This window comes from Aquarana catesbeiana, linkage group LG09 (assembly GCF_042186555.1).
Source record: "Aquarana catesbeiana isolate 2022-GZ linkage group LG09, ASM4218655v1, whole genome shotgun sequence".
NCBI classification, from domain to species: Eukaryota; Metazoa; Chordata; class Amphibia; order Anura; family Ranidae; genus Aquarana; species Aquarana catesbeiana.
The window spans coordinates 82362302-82376069 of record NC_133332.1 but is presented as its reverse complement, the minus strand read 5'-3'; the positions used below and the strand labels follow the sequence as shown (position 1 = coordinate 82376069).

The 13768-nt window shown below is 42.3% G+C and overlaps 1 long non-coding RNA gene across 1 annotated transcript in view; it reads right to left on the bottom strand.

Moving 5' to 3' along the window:
- The window catches only part of LOC141107201 (uncharacterized), a 38121-nt gene extending 24617 nt beyond the window's left edge, over positions 1-13504 (bottom strand). The window contains exon 1 of the long non-coding RNA XR_012235809.1: positions 13480-13504. This is a non-coding gene — a long non-coding RNA (uncharacterized lncRNA). The remainder of the gene's footprint in view (positions 1-13479) is intronic.
- Positions 13505-13768: the final 264 nt, after the last annotated feature.

The following is a 13768-nucleotide window of genomic DNA, read 5'->3' as shown; positions in this document are numbered from 1 at the left end:
GGCCAGTGTGTAAGATATTTAATTCCTTCTCATTTAGCTTAGCTTCACTCAAGTTATATATACCCGTTTCTACATGTCCCTCGGTCTTTTTCTTGGGTTGTCTCCGTCTGCCTGCCCTACATCCCCTTCTCCTCTTTGGTAGGGGGTCATTTCTCGGTTTGGGTAATGTGGGGGTCCAGTGGGGTTGCCTCCCCTGCGTTCCCCTGGATGTGTGTTCCTCCTTGGTGTACCGGTCCCCCTCCCACCCCTCCCCCGTTGTCCTAAAAAAGGCTCCTGTTGATGGTATGTTCTGTACTCTTCATCCATTAATGGTTGGTATCTATTATGTAGTGGTACATGATAATTGGGTTCAGGAGGAGGATAATGGTGCCATTGTTGGGGATAATCCATGGAACGCCCCCCCCTCCCCTTCTCTGTTGGTATGAGTGGGGTGAGGAGTAACCATATTGTTGTGGATATCCCCTATTACTAGATCTGATAGGGCCTCCTAGTTGATGTTGTTCATTATGGCCATACTCCCTGTTAATCGGGGTGTTGCCATTCCGATTATGATTTGGGCCTGTTACACTTCTGTTGTTAGTGCCCTTGGGGGGTGCCTCTTTAGCTTGATGTGATTGTGTAATGGTCCTAACAACCTCTCCCTCTTTGTTAGTGTTGTCAGTATCAGAATTGTTAACATTTAAATTCTGCCAAGCATAAACCTTATTGGTTTTAAAATCATTAGAGTCCCTATTATATTTTTTTACCTTTTTCTTTTGAGTTTCTCGATCTATCTTTTCAAGTTTCTTTTGCATGTTGTTGTTAAACTCTTTCATCTGGTTAGAATCAATTATGGGTTCTAGCTTACTTTGCAGAACAGTGATTTTCTCTTTAATTTTACTAAGCTTGATCTGTTTTCTTTTTAAAACGAGGGTTTGTAATTCCCTCCCTACTCTGTTAAAAAATTCGAACCACTCATCTATAAACACCTGTTCATTAAGCCCATCCTGGGGAGCTACTTCCCATCTTAGGCTGCGAAAGATGAGGTTCTCCCTCAAGTAATGTTCAAAGGTGAAGACGTCCCACCATGTCTTAATTTGTTTTTCTAGCAAGTTCTCTAAATTCTTAAAAGTGCCCGTGTAGTCTTCCTCACAGTCAATCATTTCATGACTAGTGGAGAAGACACATTCGGGATTCATTTGTCTATTGGATAAAAAATTAATAGCATCCATGGCTGCAGGTGGTTAAGGGTAATAGAATATGACCAATAAGAAAACTCAGATATGCGCGCCCCTCTCGAGTCTTCACCACTGCGCTCAAATGCCAGGTAGAAGGGTGCTTACCCCCTGCAAAAGAGAAAGTCCTAAATAAAATGACTATAGAGCTGCCACTTTAAAAATTATATATATACTATGCAAACCTTTCTATTACTAACAAGTAATCCTGGACTGTATTGGTACTTGCAAGTCAGAAAAAGTGGCGCTAAATGGCGGTGTAACTCCTAACTAGTGCGAAAAAAATATAATCATCTAGTGTTCCAACAAACAATATGTGCACATAAAGTAAAAAACATTCATGGAAGATCTCATCAGTGTGAGAAAAATATGAAATACAAAATCCCTGTAAAAGTGTATCATACACACAGCAATATATATTATATGATGACATGAAACGTGAACTATAAATAATATCAGTCCATAAATATTCCCAAGGCAGGACACCGTGCAGGAAAGGTGAGGTATCTGGAAACAATCCACCAATTCACTCAGTGTTAGTGATTCCTCTCCCCTCATTTTCACAGTGGTGCTGGGCGTTTCACAGAGGAGGATTCGGTTTGATTTGGATTTGCTTTGCAGTGTCAGTTTGGCTTGAATCAAGAGTTGTTCTTGTGAGTGTAATGATTGAAGTTTTAAGTTGAATAAATTTTATATGTTTTACGGTATCACACTATTTTGAGTTCTTTTTATAAATTGAGGTGACACTTGGATAATTAAAGAATCTGGATCCTTTGACCTTCCATTGACCAACCTTATACTTATGCCTTATTGCCAAAACACGAGAGTGTGAGGCATATGGAGCTGGTGAGTGTTGAATTCAAGGGGAGAGGAATCACTAACACTGAGTGAATTGGTGGATTGTTTCCAGATACCTCACCTTTCCTGCACGGTGTCCTGCCTTGGGAATATTTATGGACTGATATTATTTATAGTTCACGTTTCATGTCATCATATAATATATATTGCTGTGTGTATGATACACTTTTACAGGGATTTTGTATTTCATATTTTTCTCACACTGATGAGATCTTCCATGAATGTTTTTTACTTTATGTGCACATATTGTTTGTTGGAACACTAGATGATTATATTTTTTTCGCACTAGTTAGGAGTTACACCGCCATTTAGCGCCACTTTTTCTGACTTGCAAGTACCAATACAGCCCAGGATTACCTGTTAGTAATAGAAAGGTTTGCATAGTATATATATAATTTTTAAAGTGGCAGCTCTATAGTCATTTTATTTAGGACTTTCTCTTTTGCAGGGGGTAAGCACCCTTCTACCTGGCATTTGAGCGCAGTGGTGAAGACTCGAGAGGGGCGCGCATATCTGAGTTTTCTTATTGGTCATATTCTATTACCCTTAACCACCTGCAGCCATGGATGCTATTAATTTTTTATCCAATAGACAAATGAATCCCGAATGTGTCTTCTCCACTAGTCATGAAATGATTGACTGTGAGGAAGACTACACGGGCACTTTTAAGAATTTAGAGAACTTGCTAGAAAAACAAATTAAGACATGGTGGGACGTCTTCACCTTTGAACATTACTTGAGGGAGAACCTCATCTTTCGCAGCCTAAGATGGGAAGTAGCTCCCCAGGATGGGCTTAATGAACAGGTGTTTATAGATGAGTGGTTCGAATTTTTTAACAGAGTAGGGAGGGAATTACAAACCCTCGTTTTAAAAAGAAAACAGATCAAGCTTAGTAAAATTAAAGAGAAAATCACTGTTCTGCAAAGTAAGCTAGAACCCATAATTGATTCTAACCAGATGAAAGAGTTTAACAACAACATGCAAAAGAAACTTGAAAAGATAGATCGAGAAACTCAAAAGAAAAAGGTAAAAAAATATAATAGGGACTCTAATGATTTTAAAACCAATAAGGTTTATGCTTGGCAGAATTTAAATGTTAACAATTCTGATACTGACAACACTAACAAAGAGGGAGAGGTTGTTAGGACCATTACACAATCACATCAAGCTAAAGAGGCACCCCCCAAGGGCACTAACAACAGAAGTGTAACAGGCCCAAATCATAATCGGAATGGCAACACCCCGATTAACAGGGAGTATGGCCATAATGAACAACATCAACTAGGAGGCCCTATCAGATCTAGTAATAGGGGATATCCACAACAATATGGTTACTCCTCACCCCACTCATACCAACAGAGAAGGGGAGGGGGGGGCGTTCCATGGATTATCCCCAACAATGGCACCATTATCCTCCTCCTGAACCCAATTATCATGTACCACTACATAATAGATACCAACCATTAATGGATGAAGAGTACAGAACATACCATCAACAGGAGCCTTTTTTAGGACAACGGGGGAGGGGTGGGAGGGGGACCGGTACACCAAGGAGGAACACACATCCAGGGGAACGCAGGGGAGGCAACCCCACTGGACCCCCACATTACCCAAACCGAGAAATGACCCCCTACCAAAGAGGAGAAGGGGATGTCGGGCAGGCAGACGGAGACAACCCAAGAAAAAGACCGAGGGACATGTAGAAACGGGTATATATAACTTGAGTGAAGCTAAGCTAAATGAGAAGGAATTAAATATCTTACACACTGGCCTTAAATGTGCCCCTAGGAGAGTGATGAATAAGTTTGAAACCTACATTGATACACACAAATTTATTAGAACACTCAATCTAAAGAAGTATTTCCTTAGTCACCCTGTGGAATCAGGGATTAGAGCTAATGTAGGAGGGCAGAAAATTGACAGTGGGCTTAAGAACAAGTCAATCTTTAATCCACAACTATCGAACAACCACTTCATAGAGGTATTCAAGCATTTGGTGTTGAAAGACATTGATGAGCTCCCTGTTAAGAAAACGGTAAATCCGAGGTATATCAAAGATGGACTAAAATCATTGGAAGATAAGAAAAATATCATCATCCGCCCGGCGGATAAGGGGGGAGGAGTCGTTCTGTTGAATAAAGAGTTCTATCACCATCAGCTTATGGAACTCTTGGGTGATAAAATCACATACAAGAAACTGGGAGGAGACCCAACGGAAGCTTACAGAACACAATTGAATGCGCTGGTCGAATGGGGTTACCAAATCAAGGCTCTGAATGATAAAGAGAAACGTTACTTAGTGCCCTCAACATGCAGGATCCCCATTATTTATACACTGCCGAAAATCCACAAGAACGCACAAACACCACCGGCCCGCCCTATTGTGAACGGGATTGGTTCTGTTACGGCACGTATGGGTGAATATTTAGACAAATTCCTGCAGCCCAGCGTTTTAACTACTAGAGCTTATTTGAAGGATACATCAGACCTGTTACAACTCTTAAGGGAAGTAGTCATCAACCCTGGAATAGAGACTCATTTGGTTACGGCTGATGTATCCTCATTATATACCATCATAAAACATGAGGATGCCCTGTTGGCACTTAATTGGGCACTCAGTAGGCGGGATGAAGTTCCCCACACGCAAAAACGTTTTTTGGGACATGCCTTAGATTTTTGCATGTCCCATAATTATTTTTGGTACCACGGTTTTTTCTTTTCACAACAGGTTGGCGTGGCAATGGGAGCTAAATATGCTCCCAGCCTCGCCAACCTGTTTATGGCTGAGTGGGAAGACAAACGAGTCTTCAGCACCCATAGGCCTCAGTTGAAGTTTTATCGTCGTTTCATAGACGATTTAATGTTCATTTGGGAGGGATCCAGAGAGTCAGTGATCGAATTTCTGGGACATTTGAATAATAACCCCAATGGCATCAAATTAGAATTCCAAATTAGCGACACTTCTGTCAACTTTTTGGATTTAACTATAGAAATACACACCAACGGTCTGAAAACTAAGACGTATTTCAAACCTACGGATCGCAACAGTTACTTAACCATCACTAGTGGGCACCATCCCACTTGGATTCGTAATATACCGAAGGGACAAATACTAAGGGTACGAAGAAATTGTACCGAGTTGGAGGATTACTATACCCAAGTCAAATTACTAAAGGATAAATTTATGCAAAAGGGTTACCGTGAACAGGGACTGGATAATACAATACAGGAAGTGGCACTTTTATCAAGAGACCAGTGTTTTAGAAGTAGGCACCCACCAGAAAAAAGTATCCAACAACAAATTAGGTTCATCACAGGCTTCCATTTCCAGTACAAGGACATTGAGGCAATATTTAGGAAGCACTGGCACATCTTGGAAAGGGATAGACACTTAGGCCAAATCTTACCCTCATCACCCAGGTTCGTTTACAAACGAGCTCCAAACTTTGGGGATAGAGTGGTAAGAAAGATTCTGGACCCACCAGGGCAACAAACTTTAAGAATTAACCTACAGGGTTTTTTCCCATGTAGGAAATGTGTATGTTGCAGAACTGTGAGGGTGTCCAATAGGGGGATGACAACTGTCACTAGCACAGACCAGCAAAACTTTGAGATCAAGGAATACATATCGTGCAATTCCTCACACGTGGTCTACCTCTTATGGTGCCCGTGCGGGTTACTGTATGTTGGTCGGACGAAACGACTACTCCGAGTTCGAATATCTGAACATCTCACGAACATCAAAAATGGTTATAAATACCATAGTGTATCTTTACACTTCAGAGAGAAACATCATCAAGACCCCTCCCTAGCACAATTTTGTGGATTAGATTGTGTTTATCCAGCCTGGAGAGGGTCTAATAGAGTTAGGGATCTCTCACAAAGAGAGACCCTATGGATATTTCGTCTGAAAAGCCTTGCCCCTAGGGGCCTGAATATTGAGGTAGATTTGAACTGCTTCATCAGTGACGTTTGAACCATACACCCAAGGGAATCTGTCTTTACATCTCTCTCTACACATTCCTCTATAGAACTCATTATACTCGATTACTATTGAGAGAAACAACTGCCTTCTTTCTATAACGTTTTTTGGTTGTTTGGTTTTATCACTCACTTTTGTTTTCTATATATAAGCGTCACCTGAAATAGTGGCCAATTAATATTTATATGTTTAGGCATAGTGCACCATCACTAATTTTTACAGTGGCATAGCTCACTAATATATTTAGTGGGCTATGTTTTCATTTAAAAAAAAAAAAAAAAAAAAAAAAAGGGGGGTAATTGTGTGGCTCAATTTAATGGAAATCATTTTTTGAAACACGGAGGAAACACTTTTCACTTTCACCACTAGAGGACTCACTCTACTGGTTAACAGCATGATAACTTTTTAGTGATTCACAATTATTCACTAAGGGTCTAACATTATTTATACACTATAGTTGGTATTAACGTAGATATAGGGAATGAGTTATGATTATACTTATGTGAGTTCTTATTACTAGCTAGGGGGAATGATGGATTTATTTAGAAAAATGCCCCGATCTATGTCCATGGTCGGGTAATGTATGGGCTGCCTCGTCTGACCACATATTACAAACCGCTTGGGTAACTCTATTATGCAACACTTTTGATCTATGATTCTATACTTTATATGGGGAGTGTTCAATCAATGGGTTGGTGATACACTGCTGATTATCACTCAACGAATGAGATCTATGATTTAAAACAGTTTGTCTCATCATTCTTGAGTTTTCAATACCCGATCTATGCATTATATTTGATTATAGTTTGCTTAGTTACCTTCAAGATATTTATATAGTTTAGCTGCTATCTGATGTACGTGATCGGCCCAGCATCGCTGCTTTTGAGGGCCGCAGAGGCATCTGGGAAGGCGAACACAGATTTGCATATCATTACGTCGAAAGACGCAAGGAGTATAAGGGTAGGAGGTGCCGTGCCGTACAGCCAATCCCATGAGGAAGTCTGATATGACGAAACATGTCGGGGCGTGGCTGTACGGCACCTATCAGTAATCAGTAGTGACGGACGTGACTTGGCTGCGGATCTCCGTGCATCGGTGGGAGCCTTCAAACGCTTCAGAGGAGCTGCCCCCCGGGCTGTGTTGCCAGCAGGTGATCCACATCTTTAGATTGTCAGCGGAGAGGGGTGAAAACTCATCCATCGCTGCTTCTTGAGGTCCGCCGTGACCCTCATTTTCACAGTGGTGCTGGGCGTTTCACAGAGGAGGATTCGGTTTGATTTGGATTTGCTTTGCAGTGTCAGTTTGGCTTGAATCAAGAGTTGTTCTTGTGAGTGTAATGATTGAAGTTTTAAGTTGAATAAATTTTATATGTTTTACGGTATCACACTATTTTGAGTTCTTTTTATAAATTGAGGTGACACTTGGATAATTAAAGAATCTGGATCCTTTGACCTTCCATTGACCAACCTTATACTTATGCCTTATTGCCAAAACACGAGAGTGTGAGGCATATGGAGCTGGTGAGTGTTGAATTCAAGGGGAGAGGAATCACTAACACTGAGTGAATTGGTGGATTGTTTCCAGATACCTCACCTTTCCTGCACGGTGTCCTGCCTTGGGAATATTTATGGACTGATATTATTTATAGTTCACGTTTCATGTCATCATATAATATATATTGCTGTGTGTATGATACACTTTTACAGGGATTTTGTATTTCATATTTTTCTCACACTGATGAGATCTTCCATGAATGTTTTTTACTTTATGTGCACATATTGTTTGTTGGAACACTAGATGATTATATTTTTTTCGCACTAGTTAGGAGTTACACCGCCATTTAGCGCCACTTTTTCTGACTTGCAAGTACCAATACAGCCCAGGATTACTTGTTAGTAATAGAAAGGTTTGCATAGTATATATATAATTTTTAAAGTGGCAGCTCTATAGTCATTTTATTTAGGACTTTCTCTTTTGCAGGGGGTAAGCACCCTTCTACCTGGCATTTGAGCGCAGTGGTGAAGACTCGAGAGGGGCGCGCATATCTGAGTTTTCTTATTGGTCAAACTCTATCTCCAGGCAGGAACTTAGGAGCCGGGCAGCGATGACGATCTGCTACCATTTTATGCCTGGAAGCAGCTAGATGAAGATTCTCAGAGACTTCTTTCCAGATTGAGTTGAAGGACCTTTGGGTTTCTGCTGCTGCTGGTACAAGAGGAGAAATGGGAACAGGAAAGGGAACAGATGGATGCTGCCCGTAAACAGTGAAAAAGGGAGATTTTCCAGAACTGGCATTGGAGTGATGGTTTAAGGCAAACTCTGCCCAGGGCAAAAGGTCCACCCAGTCATCTTGGTGGGCTGAGAGAAAACGTTCTACATTTTGATTGACACACTCCATTTGCCCATTGGACTGGGGATGAAAGGCAGAACAAAAATCCAATTTAATCCCAAAGGAGCTGGCCAAGGTTCTCCAAAACCGAGCAGTAAATTGAACTCCTCTATCAGAGACGATATGAGAAGGCATCCCATGAAGATAAAAAATCTCCTTAATGAAAGTTGTTGCAAGACTGGGAGCAGAAGGTAGGCCTGGGAGAGGAATCAAGTGACACATTTTGGAGAACCGATCCACCACTACCCAGATGACTGTAGAACCTGTTTAGGGGGGCAGATCTGAGATAAAAATCCATGGAAATACAACACCAAGGTATATCGGGCACTGGTAAGGGCAGAAGTAACCCAGCAGGGTCAGACGTGGAAGATTTGGATAGTACGCAAACCGTACAAGCTTGAATGTATTCCTTGACATCCTTACGAAGAGAACGCCACCAGTAATGATGCTGAAGAAGGTCACAAGTACGAGGTATGCCAGGATGTCCAGAGAACTTGGAGTCATGTGCCCAAGCAAGGAGTTTGGAATGAAGTGCAGGAACTACAAAGGTTTTACCTAAAGGAGGCTGCATAGACCGTAGCTGAGTAGTGGCTAGAATACGATTCAGAGGGATGATGGGACCAGGATCTAGGTGATTCTCAGAATTGTTGACATCAAACGACCTGAACAAGGCATCGGCTCGAAGGTTTTTGGCACCTGGATGAAAAGTAATGTTAAAGTTGAAGCGGGCGAAAAAGAGGGCCCAGCGAGCTTGATGTGGGTTCAAGCGTTTTGCAGATTGTAAATACTTCAGGTTTTTATGATCAGTATAGATGGTAATACAATGGGGAGAACCCTCTAAAAGACGTCGCCATTCTTGAAGAGCTAGTTTAATAGCGAGTAGCTCACGGTCCCCAATGGTATAATTCTTCTCCGCATCAGAAAACTTCTTGGAAAAGAATCCGCAAGGCTGAGACTTGCCCTTCTGAGCTTGGAGTAGGATGGCACCGACGCCTACTGAAGAGGCACCTACCTCCAAAGAAAAAGGCTTCCTAATGTCCGAACGTAGGAGAATTGGGGCAGAGAAGAAGGCTGTCTTGAATTTGAGGAAAGCATGAATGGCTTCAGGTGACCAGAGCCGAGCATTGACACCCTTGTGGGTGAGAGATGTAATAGGGGCCACCAAGGTGGAGTAGTTACGGATCAATTGGCGATAGTAATTGGTGAAGTCCAAAAAGCGATGGGTGGCTTTAAGACCAGAGGGCTGGGGCCACTCAGAGATGACCCGAAGTTTGGCTGGGTCCATGAGGAGGCCCTGTGACGAGATTATGTAGCCCAGAAATGGAACTTGTGTTTGTTCAAATAGACATTTCTCCAATTTTGCATATAGACAATTGTCCTATAGACACTGTAGCACAGCTTTCACGTGAAGACGATGGGTAAGTAAGTCTGGTGAGAAAATAAGAATGTCATCCAGATATAGAATAACACAGACATACAGAAGGTCGCAGAAGATCTCATTAACCAAATTTTGAAAGACCGCTGAGGCATTGCATAAGCCAAAGGGCATCACAAGATATTCATAATGTCCGTTCCTGGTGTTAAAGCCGGCCATCCATTCGTCTCCTTCCCGGATTCTTATTAAATTGTAGGCCCCTCTAACATCCAGTTTAGTAAAAACATGAGAACCTTGCAGTCTGTCAAAGAGTTCTGAAATTAAAGGAAGAGGGTATCGGTTCTTTGCTGTGATGGCATTAAGAACCCCTGTATGGACGGAGTGAACCATCTTTTTTCGCTACAAAGAAGAACACGACTCTGGCAGGTGAGTTAGATTTCCTGATGAAACCCTTTTTCAGGTTTTCCCGAATGTATTCAGACATGGCTTGTGTCTCAGGGTTAGATAGAGGGTAGACTCGGCCTCGAGGAGGAAAGGTCCCAGGTAACAGATCAATGGCGCAGTCATAGTCTCTGTGAGGAGGAAGGCGATCAGCGGACTTTTTGCAGAAAACATCTGGGAAGGACTGATATTGGGAAGGCAACATGGGAGTTGTGGAGGTCTCAGCCAGAGGAATGGAAGGAGGAGGTAGCACCTTGGAAATACATCGTTGCTGACACGGAGGACCCCAAGCCAATACTTGTCCAAAATTCCAGTCAAGATGCGGGGAGTGTTTCTGCAACCATGGAAGGCCTAGGATGATGGGACTGGAGGATTTAGGCAGAATTAGGAAAGAGATCTCCTCACCATGCAAAACCCCAATGCGTAACACAATGGGAGGAGTTTTAAACTGGATGGGGCTCATGGGCGAGAAGGAGCCATCTACTGCGGTCAGGGAGAGGGGTATAGCCAAGGCAACAAAGGCGATACCCAACTCGGAAGCTAAAGATTGTTTAATGAAATTCCCGGCAGCACCAGAGTCCACGTATGCAGAGAGTTGATAGGCATTTTGAGCCCAGTGGATAGCCATGGGAAGAGTGAAACAAGGGAAGTGGACAAAATTAAAGGATCAGTCTAGATCAACTCCCTCCGAGTGACTTAGACCCTGGAGTTTCCCGGACGGACTGGACAGGAGTTCAAAAGATGTCCTTTATCACCACAATAAGGACACAAGCCCAATTCCATGCGTCGGGCACGTTCCTCGGGAGTGAGGCGAGTTCGCCCAAGCTGCATAGGTTCTCCCAACGTGTGAAAGATTGAAGACGGAGAGTATTCCACAGGTCTTTGGACTACCTGTGCTTGACGGCCAGCAGGGGGATGACTGGATCTGGATTTCTCCAGGGCACGCTTCTGGACGCGAATGTCTATTCTATGCATTACAGTAAAAAAAAACTGTAACTCTCCCTCAGCCCCCTTATACTTTCCTGAGCACCATCTCGACCCAGAGTTGTGCATGAGAGCAGCGGCTCTGCCAGGTTTCCCTCTCCTCATTGGCTCACACTGCGGCAGGAGCCAAATGTAACAGATGAAAGACACATCATGCTTTCTTCCCTTCGACATCAAAAGATGTCCATCAGTGCCATCAGCACAGAACTGGTAGAAACTATTGGGACCCAGGTACACCCTCTACTGTCCAGAAAAATCTGTCCAGAAGTGGTTTACATGGAAGGATTGCGGCCACAGTCATATCTCCAATGTGGAAACAAGGTTAAGCGATTCAACTATGCATGAAAACATAAGAACTGGTGTGCAGAAAAATGGCAATAGGTGCTCTAGACTGATGAGTCAAAATTTGAAATATTTGGCTGTAGCAGGAGGCAGTTTGCTCACTGAAGGGCTGGAGAGCGGTACAATAATGAATGTATACAGTGATACATGGTGGAGGTTCCTTGCAAGTTTGGGGCTGTGTTTCTGGAGAATTGTTCAGGGTCAATGGTGTCCTCAATGCTGATAAATACAGGCAGATAATTATCCATCATGACATACTATCAGGGAGGAGTGTGATTGGTCCCAAATTTATTCTGCAGCCGGACAATGACCCCAAACATACAGACAATGTCATTAAGAACTTTCTTCAGCCTAAACAAAAACATGTCAGGAAAGGGCACACCTGCTGGTGGCACTGTGGCTCCCAGATCCATAGGCTACAGTTCCAGCGTCCACCAGCGGGTGTCTTCCAGCAGCCTGAAGCTCATATCATTAGTCATCACCTGATGCTCATTGTAGGAAGTATATTTAAGTCCTGTCTGTCCTGTACCCTGCATCCTGTTCCTGGATCCCTGCCCTGCAGCCTGATCCCTTCCCTACCTGCCCTCTCTGTCTCCTGTTACCCTTACCCTGTCCTGTCTGGCTCCCAGCTCTCTCTGCTTGATCTCCTGCGTATGACCCTGGCTCTGCTACGATTACGATTTTGCATTCACTACTTGCTGTATATACTTAGTTTAGGCAGTTGTTCATCGTGTGTCACTATTTGTTTGGTTATCTGGTTTATTTTACACAGTTTGGTATGTTGGACGTACATTTACATTTGTTATTCACTTATCTTTTAAAATAAATCATATTCTTTTACACAATATTTGTGCCCGATATTCTCTGTGGCAGTCCACACATTTCTGGTCACACTGGTTCCTGACAAACAAGGAGTTCTGGAAATGATGGTTTGGCCCCCACAGAGCCCTGATCTCAACAGCATCGAGTCTGTCTGTTATTATATGAAGAGACAGAAGGATTTGAGGCAGCCTACATCCACAGAAGATCTGTGGTTAGTTCTCCTAGATGTTTTGAATAACCTAACTGCTGAGTTCCTTAAAAACCTGTGTGCATGTGTACCTAGAAGAATTGATGCTGTGTTGAAAGCAAATGGTGGTCACACCAAATATTGATTTGATTTGGATTTCTGTTCATTTACTTTCCATTTTGATAAAATGAAACTATTAACATATCTATTTCTGAAAACATTCTTAAATTACAGCATTTTTTCACACCTGCCTAAAATTTTTGCACAGTAGTTTATATATTTGTGCTATTTGGATTTGAGCACGGATATCTCTCTATTTCCATTGCAGGTTCAACCAATCTGTAGCTGACCTCAACCAGTGCCAGTCTGCCCTATATTAGCACTATGTGCCCAGTATGCTGTATGCTGTAATTGCCTCCAATTATGACTGTCTTCTGAAGCTTAGCATTCACTGAATATCACGTGTGGCACTTGGTAATGTCACAGACTGCACTTAAGGCCACTTGCACGGACTTGCACTTAGACCATAACAGGTCCAAGAGATAGACATGAATCGCTGTACAATGATGTATGTGGCTATACACTGTAATTGCATAACGAGCAGGGAAATAGGTCCAAACTTGTTATGTTGTACCGCCCCAGGAAGCCATGTGCATGAGCCGAAACAGGTTGATATTGGATGTCATTCAACCAAGGAGACTGATGACATCTAGTGGTAGAGATGAATTACTACGTGGGAGAAAGACAGAGATGGTGAGCTTTGCATCCTTAGCTTCATTTATTTTTATTCAGATGGGGAACCATTAAAAAAAAAAAAAAGCCCGGACTTGGTCTATAAGAAAATATATAGGTGAATTTTGAAACAAGAACAAAGCTTTACTAACCTGTTACATTGGTTATAGGTGCTGTGAAATAATTGAATAAATTAATTAATTAAGGAATACACTGAAGATCTATACACAGACACTGAAAGAGGAACTACAGTCTGCTCACATAATTTGTAATAAAAACATCATTGCCATTCTGAAGCTTCCCTCTAACCACTTTGCATATTATTTTATATATATACTGTGATTCTGTGCTTGCCAAATATGCTACAGAAATCTCCCCCCACTAAGTCTGGCTGCATCCATTTTAACTGTGGGCAGCTGAAGCTGCTGCCTGTTCACTTTC